The 15,106-nt window shown below is 43.6% G+C and overlaps 1 non-coding gene across 1 annotated transcript; it reads left to right on the top strand.

The window, feature by feature from the left end:
- The first annotated feature begins 790 nt into the window (after positions 1–790).
- TRNAR-CCG lies at positions 791–863 on the top strand. The gene has a single exon. It is a non-coding gene; the product is annotated as a tRNA-Arg (tRNA).
- Positions 864–15,106: the final 14,243 nt, after the last annotated feature.

Here is a 15,106-nt window from a genome sequence, read left to right on the forward strand (position 1 = left end):
ACGAATGCAGCATCTTCACAGCCAACAAGCATAGACATAATTGTGCATGGAACCAAAAAGTCTCTGAATCTTTATCCAAGACCCAGGACAGGATAAAAACAAAATCCCTATTGTTTTGTATTGACGGACCTTGTTATATCCATTTCCCCTTTAATCCGGAGGTAAAGAAAAGACAGGGGAGAAAAATGGACGTTAAATGAGTGAGGGAGAAGGGCAGATTTGAAAAAGAAAGGCTGTTCCCCCTGGAGTCCCCCAACAGTCCCCAGCACATAATAGTTTATGACAACGCTGCACGCTGAGTGACTACGGGAAAGGCAGGGACGGAGGGGCAGTAAGGAACGGGAAGGTTGTGGGGTGTGTAGGGAGCGGAAGGGGCTCAGGCTCTGCGGGAGGCGGCACTAGGCAGTCCCAGGGAACTTTGTAAAACGCAGACGCCCGGGCTCAGGTAAACAGAACGAAGGAAGGACAGGCACTGGAATTTCGTCTAAGTTCCCCCAAGTGCGCGTAACGCGCAGCGAGGACAGAGAACCTTCCAAGACCACAGGCCGAGAGCCACCGGAGCCTCCCGCGTGGCGTCCACGCAGTCCCGGAGCAGTGGGGCGGGGAGGGCCACGCGCAGGCGCACGGGGGCGCGGGGGGGGGGAGGGCGCAGGTGGGCGCAGGCGCGCGCTGCCGCCGCTGGGGGCGGCTCCTAAATCGCTCGGCGCCCGACGCGAGGCCGCGGAACGCGGGGCGGGGCGCGATGATGGCATCGCGTAAGGAGACGGTGTGAGAACCCGGATCCTGTGGTGACCCAGTGGCCTAATGGATAAGGCATCAGCCTCCGGAGCTGGGGATTGTGGGTTCGAGTCCCATCTGGGTCGCACGGAGATTAGTTTTGGTGGAGAGAAAGGCGGTAATGGGCACTGACGGCAGTGAAGTAGATTTTGAATTGTGGTTCTTTCGCGTCTCTAACAGCGATCTCAAGAACAACTGTATTTACAAATTAGGAAATGCATGTCCGCGTTTTAAAAATACTGCGATTAAGACCTTGCAAGTGAAGGCGGATATTTGGCACAAAAGAGGAGCGCTTAACTCTTGCTTAATTTATACTGACGTATTTTTTTAAAGTAAAAAAATCCTTAGGAAGCACGAACTGCCGACTACACAGACAGATGGCATCCCCTCTTTTTGTCTATCTTTTCAAGCTTCGCTTCACGGCGGGCAGCCACACCTGCAAAACTTTCTCCCCATGCTTATGCTCAGGGCTGGCTCCAGATTTATTTTCAGTACTAAGGGGAGTTTATAGGGAAGCACCATGCTGTTGCAACGGACATATATAATAAACATATTTTATGGTTTCTATCCTAAAGCATTGCGAACAAAAAACTGTAGTTGGAATGTATGGTTTTGGGGTATGTGTAGGTGTGTGTGTGTGTGTGTGTGTGTGTGTGTGTGTGTTTGAGTTGCAAATTAATGTAATAAAAGAAATACAGACGTTAAGCTTTTTAGACCAGTTCAGTAGACCATCTTGAAAAGTTTAAACTCTTCTTGCTGAAGTTGTGCAAGAGGAATATCACTGAGTTAACTCCTACTCTTTAAAAACAACTAAATACAAAATGCAATATGCTATCCTGGATTTGAACCTGAAACAGAAAAAGGACGTTAATGGGAAAAACAGTCCGGAGCTTAATTACCAGTAATATGCCCACGTTGATTTCTTCCTTATGTCAAATGTACATGGCGATCTAAGAGAGGAAACTGGCTGAAGGGTAGATGGGAGCCCTCTGTTCTATCTTTGCAACTTCTCTGTAAATCTGACATTATTCCAAAATTAAAATTTTATTTTATTTTTTAATTAAAAAAAGTATTTATTTGAGAAAGAGCACGTGCGAGCACAAGCAGGAGGGGCAGAGGGAGAGAGAGAGAGAATCTCAAGCAGACTCCACACTGAGCACGGAGCCCGCCCGATTGGGGGGGCTCGATTTCACAACCCTGAGATCAGGACCTGAGCTGAAACCAAGAGTTGGGTGCTTAACCCACTGTGCCACCCAGATGCCCCCCAAATTAAAATTTTATTAAAAACTAAACAACCAACGGAGAAGGGTAACTGATATACTTACTCCCCCTTTTAAAAATTAGGAATGTAGTGCTGAATTTTAATTTTTTAATTTTTTTAAAGATTTGATTTATTCATTTGAGAGAGAGACCCACACAGAGAGAGGACGAGCTGCAGGAGGGACAGAAGGAGAGGGAGAGGGAAAGAAGACTCCCCCACAGGGCCTGATCCCAAGACCCCAAGATCATGACCTGAGCCGAAGTCAGATGCTTAACCGACTGAGCCACCCAGGAGCCCCTGTAGTGCTGAATTTTTAAACCAGAACACATGGATAAATGAAGATCAGGGGATAATTCAGCATCTGGGGACACTGAACAGTGACAATGCACCCCTAGCTCCCAAAGGCAAGATCGCTCTCCTAACAGAATACCTGTCCCTGAGGATAGGGCAGGACAAACCCCTCACTGGTTCTCTGCCCTTTGGACTTCTGGCCAGCCTACTTAGGCCTCCAGTGTGTTCCCCTGACTCTCCCACCCCATTCCTCTCCTCCAACCTCCTTCTCAGCCTCATTCCTTCTCTAAGGTAGATGTTTTGTGGCTCACTCACTGTGGTTCATTTAGCTAAAATCAGCACACGTTTATTGAGTGCCTACTGAAACCCCCAGATTCAGGTCACTTAGAGCAAATTCCACATTTTCCTCTTCTCTCACCACTGTCATCTCCCCCATTTCTCCCCTTTCCTGTGTCAGATGCAGAGTTGTCCCTCCTCCAGTCACAGCCCAATCCCTCTCTCTGACTTGGCTCTGAACCCGTCCCCTCTCTCCTCAGGAAACTTGTCTGGCTCTTAGGAGGCACTCAAAAGGTGTAAGCCCATTAATTTCCCTCTCGCCTATGCCTTTAGCTTTCTGCATTACTGGCTCTTTCCACTGAGCCCAGAAATACTCTACAGTTTCTCTATTCCTTAAAAGCTCACCCTTGGCCCTGGGCATCTCACCTGAGTCCTGGGTGCCCTTCCTCCCTGCAGCCAGGGGGCTTCAAGGGCGGTCTCCACGTGCCCAGAGTCTCCGTTTACTCCACATGCCATCCTCTCCTCACTTTCCTGCTGATGGGCAAACTCCTTCTCGAAGGTGACCTCTTAATTGGCACTTCTTTTTTTTTTTTTTTTAAGATTTTATTTATTTATTTGAGACAGAGAGAGAGAGCACGAGAGGGAAGAGGGCAGAGGGAGAAGCAGATCCCCCGCTGAGCAGGGAGCCTGATGCGGGACTCGATCCCAGGACTCCAGGATCATGACCTGAGCCGAAGGCAGTCGCTTAACCAACTGAGCCACCCAGGCGCCCAACTGGCACTTCTTTTTAAGATTTATTTTTATTTATTTATTTGAGAGAGAGCACGTGCGCACGCAGCGGGGGAGGGGAAGAGTGAGAGAGAATCTCAAGCAGACTCCCCGCTGAGCACTGAGCCTCACACGGGGCTCTATCTCACGACCCCAAGATCATGACCTGAGCCACAATCAAGAGTTGGATGCTCAACCAACTGAGCTACCCAGGCACCCCTTAACTGGCAAATTTAAGAAACACCTTTCCAGTTCTTATCTTGCTTAACCTCACCCCAAAGATTGAAGTTCCTGACCAGTCCTTCCTTTTTTTTTTTTTTTTAAATATAAGTAATTTTTTTTTTCTTTTTACATAAGCTATTTGCCCAACATGGGGCTTGAACTCACGACCTTGGCATGCTATACCTACTGAGCCAGCCAGGTGCCCCGATCTGATCAGTCCTTCCTTCTTGAAACAAGCTCTTTGCCCAGGCTTCCAGAAAATCCCATTTCCTCAGTTCTCCAAATAACTTCTTTTCAATCTCCTTTGCTAGTTCCCTCTAGGTGCCAACAATGGAAACAAAGTACCTCTGACAGTTCTCTTAGTCTCCTTGCTCCAAAATCAAGGTTCTGGCGAAATGTTTGCAGTTGCCCAGCTTGGATCAAGGACCTTTCTCCTGTTGACCCATGGGGCCACAGAGAAATTACCTTCCCACCAATTCTTCCCTTAAGGCGACGAGGTAATTCCTTAAAAGGAAAAAAGAGGCATGGGTGCTAGCTAGACATTGAAACACCAGCACCTCTCCTCACCATGAATTTGGTACATTTTGTTCTTAGTGATCCATATTAATTGGTCTACCACTACTGTTGCTTTTAGGTGATACAGACCAGAATTGGTTTTTTTTCCTCATTGAACTTTGTTTAAAATGGTCTCAAAATTCTTTTTTTTTTTTTTTAAGATTTTATTTATTTGTCAGAGAGAGCGAGCGAGAAAGCACAAGCAGGGGGAGCGGCAGGCAGAGGGAGAAGCAGGCTTCCTGCTGAGCAAGAAGCCCGATGCGGGACTTGATTCCAGGACCCTGAGATCATGACCTGAGCTGAAGGCAGATGCTTAACCAACTGAGCCACCCAGGCGTCCCTGGTCTCAAAATTCTATGACAGATTTTTGGCCAAGTTGTTTCCATTAAAAATTACTGATTTTCATGGCACCTGGGTGGCTCAGTGGGTTAAGGGGCTGGCTCTTGATTTCAGCTCAGGTCATATCTCAGGGTTGTGAAATCGAGTCCCCGCATCAGTAAAAAATTTGCTGATTTTATTTTATTTTTTTTTAAGATTTTATTAATTTATTTATTTGAGAGAGAGAGAGCACAGGCAGGGGGCAGGTCAGAGGGAGAGGGAGAAGCAGACTCTCTGCTGAGCAGAGAGCCCCACGTGGGGCTCCATCCCAGGACCCTGGGATCATGACCTAAGCTGAAGGCAGATGCTTAACCAACTGAGCCACCCAGGCACCCCCCCAAAATTACTGATTATAAAGACTAGTAACTTAAAACTGCCACAAACACACACACACACACACACACCCCAAATGGTCCACAAAACATTCTCCTTTCCTTCTGAAGGTTTTATGATGCATCATTATCATTAACTAGTCTTTTACTATTAAACTGAAATGGACAATTGAGACAAAGAGTTCTGAGACCTTTCTTCCACCACCAATTAAGACTGGAGTGACAGGTATTGGGGGATAAGATCCATTTAGCCTTCTGGGCCCTTTGGGCAGACTTGTGACCTTGCCAGGTCCAGCCTTCCCATCCACTGCTTTGATGACACTCACAACAACCACCGGTGTCAGGTCATGAACAGCAAAACGGCCTGGACAAGAATAGTCAGAGAAGTTCTCAGTACACACGGCCTTGCCAGGAACCATATCAGTGATAGCATCACTAGATTTCAAGACTTTGGGGCCACCTTCCAGTTTTCCCAAGAAAGACCATCCATCTCCCTCAGCTCTGTGAGCATGTGAGCAGTGCGAGCCGCGTGACTACCCAGCACTGATTTGGCCTGGATGGTTCAGGATAATCACCTGAGCCATGAAGCCAGTGGCTTCCACTGGTGGGTCATTTTTGCTGTCGCCAGCCACATTGCCACGATGAACATCTTTGGCGGACACCTTTTTTTTTGAGAGAGAGAGAGAGAGAGGGAGAGAGTGCAAGCAGGGGGCAGAGGGGGAAGGGGCAGAGGGAGAGGGAGAGAGAGAATCTTAGGCGGGCTCCAAGCCCAGCACAGAGCCTAACACAGGCCTCGATCTCATGACCCTGAGATCATGACCTGAACTGAAATCAAGAGTCGGACGCTTAACTGACTGAGCCACCCAGGCACCCCCGACAGACACCTTCTTGACATTGAAGCCCACATTGTCCCCAAGAAGAGCTCCACCCAGAACTCCATGGTGCATTTCAACAGTTTATTGTTTTGCACCAGTTATACTTACTTCCGTTGTAGCATTGACTGGAGCAAAGGGGACCACCATGCCAGGTTTGAAAACACCAATGTCCATGTGGCCCGCAGGGACAGTGCCAATACCACCAGTTTTGTAGATGTCCTGAGGGGGGCAGATGCAAGGGCTTGTCAGCTGGACAGGCTGGTGACAGGATGCAATCCGGAGCTTCAAGCAGCAATGGTTCCACTGGCCATTGCCTTTTTACAGGTGACTTTCCATCCCTTGAACCGAAGCATGTCAGCACTTGGCTCCAACATGCTGTTACCATTCCAACCAGAAATTGGCACTTGCGCCAACTGGCATCTTTTTTTTTTTAGATTTTATTTATTTGACAGAGAGAGACACAGAGAGAGAGGGAACACAAGCAGGGGGAGTGGGAGAGGGAGAAGCAGGCTCCCCACTGACCAAGGAGCCCGACACGGGGCTCGATCCCAGGGCCCTGGGATCATGACCTGAGCCAAAGGCAGACGCTTAACGACTGAGCCACCCAGGCACCCCTAAATAACATCTTTTAAAAAAAATAAAAATAAAAAAAATAAAAAATTTAAAAGTAATTTCTACCCCCAATGTGGGGCTTGAACCCACGACCCCGAGATCTTGGGTTCAAGATCAGAGGTCACATGCTCCACCAACTGAGGCAGCCAGGCACCCAGATTTATTTTTAATTGTAGGCTGTTCTACTTTGGGGTTAAAAAAGTAATTATTATCAACATGTAACATACATACAAGAAAGTCAGGTATCATAAGCATGCAGTTCAGTTACGTTCACAAACTGAACACACTTGTATAACCAGCACCCAGATCAAGAAAGGGGATCGGGGCGCCTGGGTGGCTCAGTCGTTAAGCGTCTGCCCTCGGCTCAGGTCATGATCCCGGGGTCCTGGGATCGAGCCTCGCATCTGGCTGCCCGCTCCGCGGGAAGCCTGTTTCTCCCTCTCCCCCTCCCCCTGCTTGTGTTCCCTCTCTCACTGTCTCTCTCTCTCTGTTGAAAAATAAATAAAATCTTTAAAAAAAAAAAAAAGAAAGGGGATCTTACTCACTGCAGAAGCCCCCCTTGACCCTTGACCCCTTCCAATCACTATCTCCTCCAGGGTGACCAGTACCCTTATTTTTTTTTTTTTAGAGATTTTTATTTATTTATTTAACAGAGATAGAGAGAGAGCACAAGTAGACAGAGCGGCAGACAGAGGGAGAGGGAGAAGCAGGCTCTCCGCCGAGCAGGGAGCCCGATGCGGGGCTCGATCCCAGGACCCTGGGATCATGACCTGAGCTGAAGGCAGCTGCTTAACCGACTGAGCCACTCAGGTGCCCAGTACCCTTATTTCTAACACTGTTGGTTAGTTGTGCCTCTTTTTATACTGGATTACTTTGGAATTTTAATTTTTTAAAGGTTTGACTAAATACAGACGCTTATTAGTATTCTCAGTCCAAATTTTCAAAATTCATTTAAAAACGTCAGAATAAGCGCCAGAATCAATATTAAAATGCAATCCAATAAGATTAACATTCAGAATTATCATACTTTGAAACTTACCAGATTCCAGTGTTAAAACTACAATAAAGTTGACATTTTTCTCTACTCCTCTTGGACGTCCCACAAAAGCAACAAGAGGAATGAGAAGCAGAACCACAAAAAACATCATCAATGACACTAGGAGGAGACATCTGAAACTCTTCAAATAAAAGGAGAAAGGGCTACAAAGTCGGCCGAAAGCAGTGAGGAACTAACTAACAGGCCGATTAGATGCTCATGGCCGCAGATGCTAGGAAAGGCCAACAGAGGGCGCTTCTCCAAGGGGAGGGTCGCAATTTAAGAGGCAAAACAATAATCCCTTGTTTGCAATGACAACACTGGGGTGTGTGGACAGCGCCTTGTCCTCACAGGGACAGATTCGTGTTCTGGGTATGGATTTGCCTTCCTCGCCTTCAGGACTTCTACCAGCACCACCGTTTCCAGATTTAGACGTTGCCAGGATTTACCAGTCCAGGAACCAAGGAGAGATGGGAGTGGTCCCTCCCACTATGACCCCTAAAAACTCACTGGAAGAACTTTTTGCTTTCCTTGCCAGTGATCTGGGACTCAGTGGGTCCAGAGGTCCTAGTGCCCAAGGGAGAAATGTTAAGACAGGGAAACACCATCATGGGTCCATTCATTTGGAAGCTGAGACTTCCCATTGGCCATTTGGGATTCCTCATGCTGCTGAAGACAAAGGAGTCACTGTTATGGGCTGAATGTTTATGTCACCCCAAAATATATATATATATATATATATTAAAGATTTTATTTATTTATTTGACAGAGAGAGAGATAGCGGGAGCAGGAACACAAGCAGGGGGAGTGGTAGAGGGAGAAGCAGGCTCTCTGCCGAACAGGGAGCCCGATGTGGGACTCAATCCCAGGACCCTGGGATCATGACCTGAGCCGAAGGCAGACGCTTAACGACTGAGCCACACAGGCGCCCCCAAAATCTATATATTGAAGCTGTAACTCACAATGTTATGATGTGAGGGGGGGGCCTTTGGGAAGTAATTAGATTTAGATGAGGTCATAAGGATGGAGTCTCTCTCTCTTTCTCTCTTCCTTTCTCTCTCTCTCAGATACAGCAGGAGGTTTCTGCAAGCCAGGAAGAGAGCTTTCATCAGAACCCCAACCATGCTGGCACCCTGATCTCAGACTTTCAGCCCCAGAACTGCAGAACTATGAGACATAAATGTCTGTTGGTTAAGCCACCCTGTCTATGGTACTTTGTTGGAGCAGCCCCAGCTAGGACTGTCACTGAATTAGCCTGTGTGATTGGTACAATTACCAAGTGGAAAATGGCCCTGCTAGACAACGTCTGGAGCCCAAGGATTTACCAGGGGCACATCTTAGTGTGCCCTTGTCCCAAAAACCTGGTTAATGGGAAAGTACAGCAACCAGATAAAGCAAATGCCAAGAACTCCGGTCCTACAGGAATAAAGTTTTGGGTCTCTGTAACCAGGCATAGGGCTCTGCCCAACTCTGGGTAAGGGGAACATGGAATAAGTAATAGGAGAAGGCAGCTATTATGGCCATTTGTAGAGGAGGCCTCTAGCACTATGTTTTATGCTAATTTGTTCTTTTTCCCTTTTTCTTTCTACCTTATATAAAGAGCACTAGGAGTGGCTAATGATTTTGGTATCACTTGATTACTAGCTGTATAACTTGGGTAAGCTGTTAGCCTTTATGTGCCTTATTCATCTATAAAACTAAGATAATAAAAGCATCAGCTCCTAGGTTGATGTAAAGACGTAATACTTGGAACAGTGCTCAGTAAGTGCCAGCTATTATTATAATCATCGTTATTATTAACAATAGATGTTCTTTTTTTATTTCATTGTAACATTAGACAAGGAAGTACCCAAATTAAGAAAGGAAATTTCCCCCAATTTTATTACCTTTAATTTAAAAGACTATTTATTGAACAAGTACCTGTTTATATATATATTTTTTTCTATATATGTTCCAAAATTTGGAACTAAAATTTTTTTAAAACCTAAAAATTTAATCTAAAAAATTTTTTTTTTTTTTTTTTTTTAACAACAGTAGTTGCTCTAGTCATAAAAAGAGAAAACATCCAAGAGAATGGTAGAAACCCCAAGTTCGGCATAATGATTACCTCTAGGAAGGAAAGAAAATTGGATTAGGGAGGACATAAGGGGTTTCGGCTGTGTAGTAGTTGTCTATTGCTGCAAGGTAAATTACCCCCAAATTTGGCAGCTTAAAATAATAAACATTATTAATCACACTTTCTGTGGCCCAGGAATCTGAGAGTGCTTTAGCAGGGTGATTCTACTCAGGTCTCTCCAAGGTTTCAGTCAAGCTGTGGGTTGGGGCTGCAGTCTCATCTGAAGACTCAAGTGGGAAGGGTCTGCTTTCAAGCCCACTTCTTGGCTGTTGGCTGAAGCTGTCAGTTCTTTCACATGAGCCTCTCATAGACTGCCTGAGTGTCCTCCCAACTTAGCAGCTGGCTTGCCTCAGAGTAAATGATCTAAAAGAAAGAGAGAATGCATACCCGAGATAAGAGTTCAGGCTCTTTGTAACCTAATCTTGAAAGTGTATATTATCACTTCTTCCATATGCTATTGGGGACTCAGACCAGTCCTGCTACAATGTGAGAGGGGACCACACAGGGTGTGAATACCAGGAAGTGGGGGTCATTGGGGGCCAGCCATCTTGGAGACTGACTACTACCAACTATATGTATAATTTTGAAAAATTAAATGTTTACTCTGAAATTATACCTCAATTATATTGACTAACCAGTAGTTTTTGTTTTTTGTTTTTTTTTTAAGATTTATTTATTTATTTGACACAGAGAGAGAGCACAAGCAGGGGGAGTGGCAGGCAGAGGGAGAGGGAGAAGCAGAAGTCCCCCTGAGCAGGGAGCCCGATGCAGGGCTCGATCCCAGAACCCTGGGATCATGACCTGAACCAAAGGCAGATGCTTAGCTGACTGAGCCACCCAGGCGCCCCAGTAGTTTCTTTTTTAATTAGACCCTGTTTTACACAGTAAAATTTTTGGAATAATGGAAAAGGAGAGTAATTTTTTTTTCAAGATTTTATTTATTTTTTGAAGCAGACAGAGACACAGTGACAGAGGGAACACAAGCAGGGAGAGTAGGAGAGGGAGAAGCAGGCTTCCCGCCAAGCAGGGAGCCTGATGCAGGGCTCTATCCCAGGACCCTGAGATACTTAACCGACTGAGACACTCAGGCGCCCCATGAGAGTAATTTTTTAATACTAAGAAAATATGATGCAAATATAGAAAAAATGTTAAGATTTGACAAAACTGGGTCATGCTTATGCAAGTATTCACTATATTATTCTCAATAACTTTCTAAATGCTTGTAATATTTCATAATAAAAATATCTTCCCTTAAAAATGTTCGGAGGAAGAGCACACCTCAAATAATGATGACAAAGAATCCTGAAGAGAATTTCAAGACACAGTTAGGCATTCTCAGATAAATACAAGAAGATATGGTCCTGGGGCGCCTAGGTGGCTCAATTGTTGAGCATCTGCCTTCGGCTCAGGTCATGATCCCAGGGTCCTGGGATCGAGTCCCACATCGGGCTCCCTGCTCGCGGGAAGCCTGCTTCTTCCTCTCCCACTCCTCCTGCTTGTGTTCCCTCTCTCGCTGTGTCTCTCTCTCACTCTAATAAATAAATAAAATCTTAAAAAAAAAAAAAGAAGATATGGTCCTTGTAATTAGGAAGTTATAAGAAGGGAGTAGACTGAGATGAAAGAACAAGGAGGATGAACCCAAAAAGAAGCCAACTGATAAGAAATCCTTAGCTTTAAAATCCTCTTGGAAGGTGCCAAAGGCAGAGTAGATAGTACTGAACATGAAATCAGTGACATGATGTACAGAGTCAAGAAAGTGTCCTAGAATGAAAAAGAAAAAGGAGCACTTGGGGCGCCTGGGTGGCTCAGTTGGTTAAGCGACGCTCAGGTCATGATCCTGGAGTCCCGGGATCGAGTCCGGCATCGGGCTCTCTGCTGGGCGGGGAGTCTGCTTCTCCCTCTGACCCTCCCCCCTCTCATGTGCTCTCTCTCTCTCATTCTCTCTGTCTCAAATAAATAAATTAAAAAAAAAAAAGAGAGAGAGAGAGAGAGGGCGCCTGGGTGGCTCAGTCGTTAAGCGACTGCCTTCGGCTCAGGTCATGGTCCCGGAGTCCTGGGATCGAGTCCCACATCGGGCTCCCGGCTCAGCCGGGAGCCTGCTTCTCCCTCTGACCCTCTCCCCTCTCATGCTGTTTCTCTCTCTCTCTCTCTCAAATAAATAAATAAATAAAATCTTTAAAAAAAAAAAAAAGGAGCACTTGGCTGGCTCAGTCAGAGGAGCGTGCAACTCTTGATCGTGGAGTTATGGGTTTGAGCACCCCGTTGGGTACAGAGATTACTTTAGAAAAATAAAACCTTAAAACTAAAAAAAATTTTTTTTTAAAGAAAAGGAAAAAGATAAAGAGATTAAAATGATGATGGAGAAGATAAAATATATAGAAGACATTATCAGAAGATCACTATTTAGGGGCATCTGGCTGGCTCAGTCAGTAGAGCATGTGACTCTCCATCTTGGAGTTGTGAGCTCCAGCCCCACATTGGGCCTAGAACTTACAAAGAAGATCAATATTAAGGAAGTGACAGTGCTTAATGCACTTGAAGCAAAATCAAGTGTTTAGTCACTTGAAAGTGAAACATTTCGGGTGCCTGGGTGACTTAGTCGGTTAAGCGTCCACCTTGAGCTCAGGTCCTGATCCCCGGGTCCTTGGATCGAGCCCTGCATCTGGCTCTCTGCTCAATATGGGGCTTTAATTCATGCCCCAATACTTATTTTTAAAAAGAACTTGAGTTTGATCCCAAATACTGCCATTGAGTAACAAGCTATCTTGAGCAAATCTCTCAGCTTCTTGGGGTGCCTGGCTGGCTCAGTTGGTAGAGCATGCTACTCTTGATCTCGGGGTCACGAGTTCGGGCCCCACATCAGGCATAGAGCTTAGATTAAAAAAATTGTATTAAAAAAATAAATTGTGGGGTGCCTGGGTGGCTCCATTGGTTAAGCATCTGCCTTTGGCTCAGGTCATGGTCCCAGCGTCCTGGGGTCCAGCCCCTCCCTGCTCAGCAGGGAGTCAGCTTCTCTCCCCCCTGCTCTTTTGTGTGTGCGCTCTCTCTCTCTCTCTCAAATAAATAAAATCTTTTTTTTTTAAAGTGAAACACGAGGTAGTCTCTATACATGAGGAAATATCAATAAAACAAAGATGATGACTATGATTGATATTATTCAACAAGGTTTGGAAAGTTCTCATCAATGCAATAAAAAAGTTAAAGGTTTGAGAAGAGGAGGCAAAATATTTTTTAGATTACATGGTTTCCTTTGGGAAAACCCAAAGGAATCAGTTGAAAATGGTTTGGGGGGGTGCTTGGCTGGCTCAGTTGGAAGAGCAAGTGGTTCTTGTTCTCAGGGTCATGAGTTCAAGCCCCATGTTGGAAGTAGAGATTACTTAAAATAAATGAATAAATAAAAACTTTAAAAAAAGAAAACAGTTTGGAATATTTTTGGGTATACACAAATTGGATTATACAAAATGTATGGATATACAAATTAGTAGCTTTTCTATACATCTACCAAAAGCAGTTAGAAAATATAAAAGGCAAAAAGAACTTTTCTACATTACATCAAAAATATAAAATATCCAGGAAATAAATTTAACATAAAGATGTGTTTAGAGCTTAGATGAAGAAAATGATAACATCCTAATGGAGGAAAGAAGACTCAAAGAAATATAGAGATATGCTATTTTCATGGACAGAAAGACAATATTGGACAGCTGTCAATTCCTTTACAAATGAATCTATCCATTTAATACAAATTCAAAAAATCCAACAGAATTTTTAAAATTTAGCAGAGTTCACTTGGGAAAACAAAACACTGTGATAGACAATTTTTGAAAAGAAAAATGTGTTATAATATCACTATAATTATAACAATGTCCAAATATGGGCATATAAGGGAGTAAGAGAAAATCTAGAAATAGACCTAAATTTATTAGAAGTTAATACTCTCTATGTTAAAGATGACATCTCAAATTTAGGGAAGGATGGATTTATTTGTCAATTGGGTTAGACAACTTTCTAGTTATTTTAGAAAAAATAAATTAGATTCTTACCTCATACTACATATCCAAATAAATTCCAGATGGAACCAAGATTTAACAACAAGCACTAGAAAAATAGAGGCTGATATATATATATAATTTTGAGTTGGAAAACGTCTAAGCATGACACAAAACACTGGGGACATTGTTAAACAAAAGACTGATGGATTTTACTGTACAAAATTTAAAAATTTGATGGCCAATAAATCACTAACAGGTTAAAAATCAACACAATTTTGTGAGGAAATATCTGCAATATATATAATGGACAAAGAGTTAAAATTCTTAGGCTAGAAATAACTCTCAAAATCATAAAAGAAAATGAACATCCTAATAGACAAAGACTAAGAACAGGCATTTGGCCAAAGAAGAAATCCAATGGCAAATAAATCCATGAGAAAATCTACAATATCACCAGCAATTAAAGAAACGCAAATTAAAACAAAGAGAAACTCTTTCTTTATTTTTTAAAAATATTTTATTTTTAAGTAATCTCTACACCCAGTGTGGGACTCAAATTCACAACCCCGGAGACTGAGTTGCATGCTCCTCTGACTGAGCCAGCCAGGCATTCCAGAAACCCTTTAAAAAAAAACAAACAAAAAAAACCCCAAAACTTTTCGGAACAGCCAGGATATCAAATAATGATGATCTGATATCCCAATGTGGAGAAATAGGCATTATTACATACCTACATTGATTGCTGGTCAGTGTGAACTGATACAACATATTTGGGGGACAAAACAGCAATATGTAGCAAAAACATTGAAATTATCATATATTTGACCCAGCCTAGGAATTCAGTCATTAAAAATGACCATGGGGCACCTGGCCGGCTCAGTCAGAAGAGCATGGGACTCTTGGTCTTGGGATCGTGAGTTCAAACCTCAGATTGGGTGTAGAGATTACTTAAAAATAAAAAATCTTAAAAAGAAATATTCCATATGATGGAATCCCATACTCAATGAAATAGAAAGATGTTGACATATCATTAACATTTTTTAAAAGATTTTATTTATTTATTTGAGAGAGAAAGCGAAAGTGCACAAGCAGGAGGGAGAGGGAGAAGGAGGCCCGCCACTGAGCAGGGAGCTGGCCATAGGAATCTGGAATCAAGACCTGAGCTGGCTTAACTGACTGAACCACCCAGGTGCCCCTCATTAATATTTTAATAAAAACCATGTTAAAAGTATCTATATACCATGATCCCACTTTTATATAAAGAAACTATGTAACATATTTACATGCACATATATGTGTAGAAAAAAGTCTGGAAATTGATATACCGAAATATCCATAGTAGTTATTTCTAGATAATAGGATTATTGTTGATTTTTTCTTTTTTCTTTTGTATTATCTATTCTGCAAAGAATATGTGTTACTTATACACATTTTAAAGGATTTTATAAAGGGATGGAAGATATCAGAAAAAAACAGCCAACAGATTTGACTATATAAACTAGTAACATTTCTTATGTAAGATATCAAAAATCATTACGTCAATCATTAGAACACTTCAACACCTCAGAAACCACCACCCCACCCCTGCCATACCCTTTCCAGTACCTACTCCCAA

Source organism: Neomonachus schauinslandi, chromosome 15 (genome assembly GCF_002201575.2).
Source record: "Neomonachus schauinslandi chromosome 15, ASM220157v2, whole genome shotgun sequence".
NCBI lineage: Eukaryota > Metazoa > Chordata > Mammalia > Carnivora > Phocidae > Neomonachus > Neomonachus schauinslandi.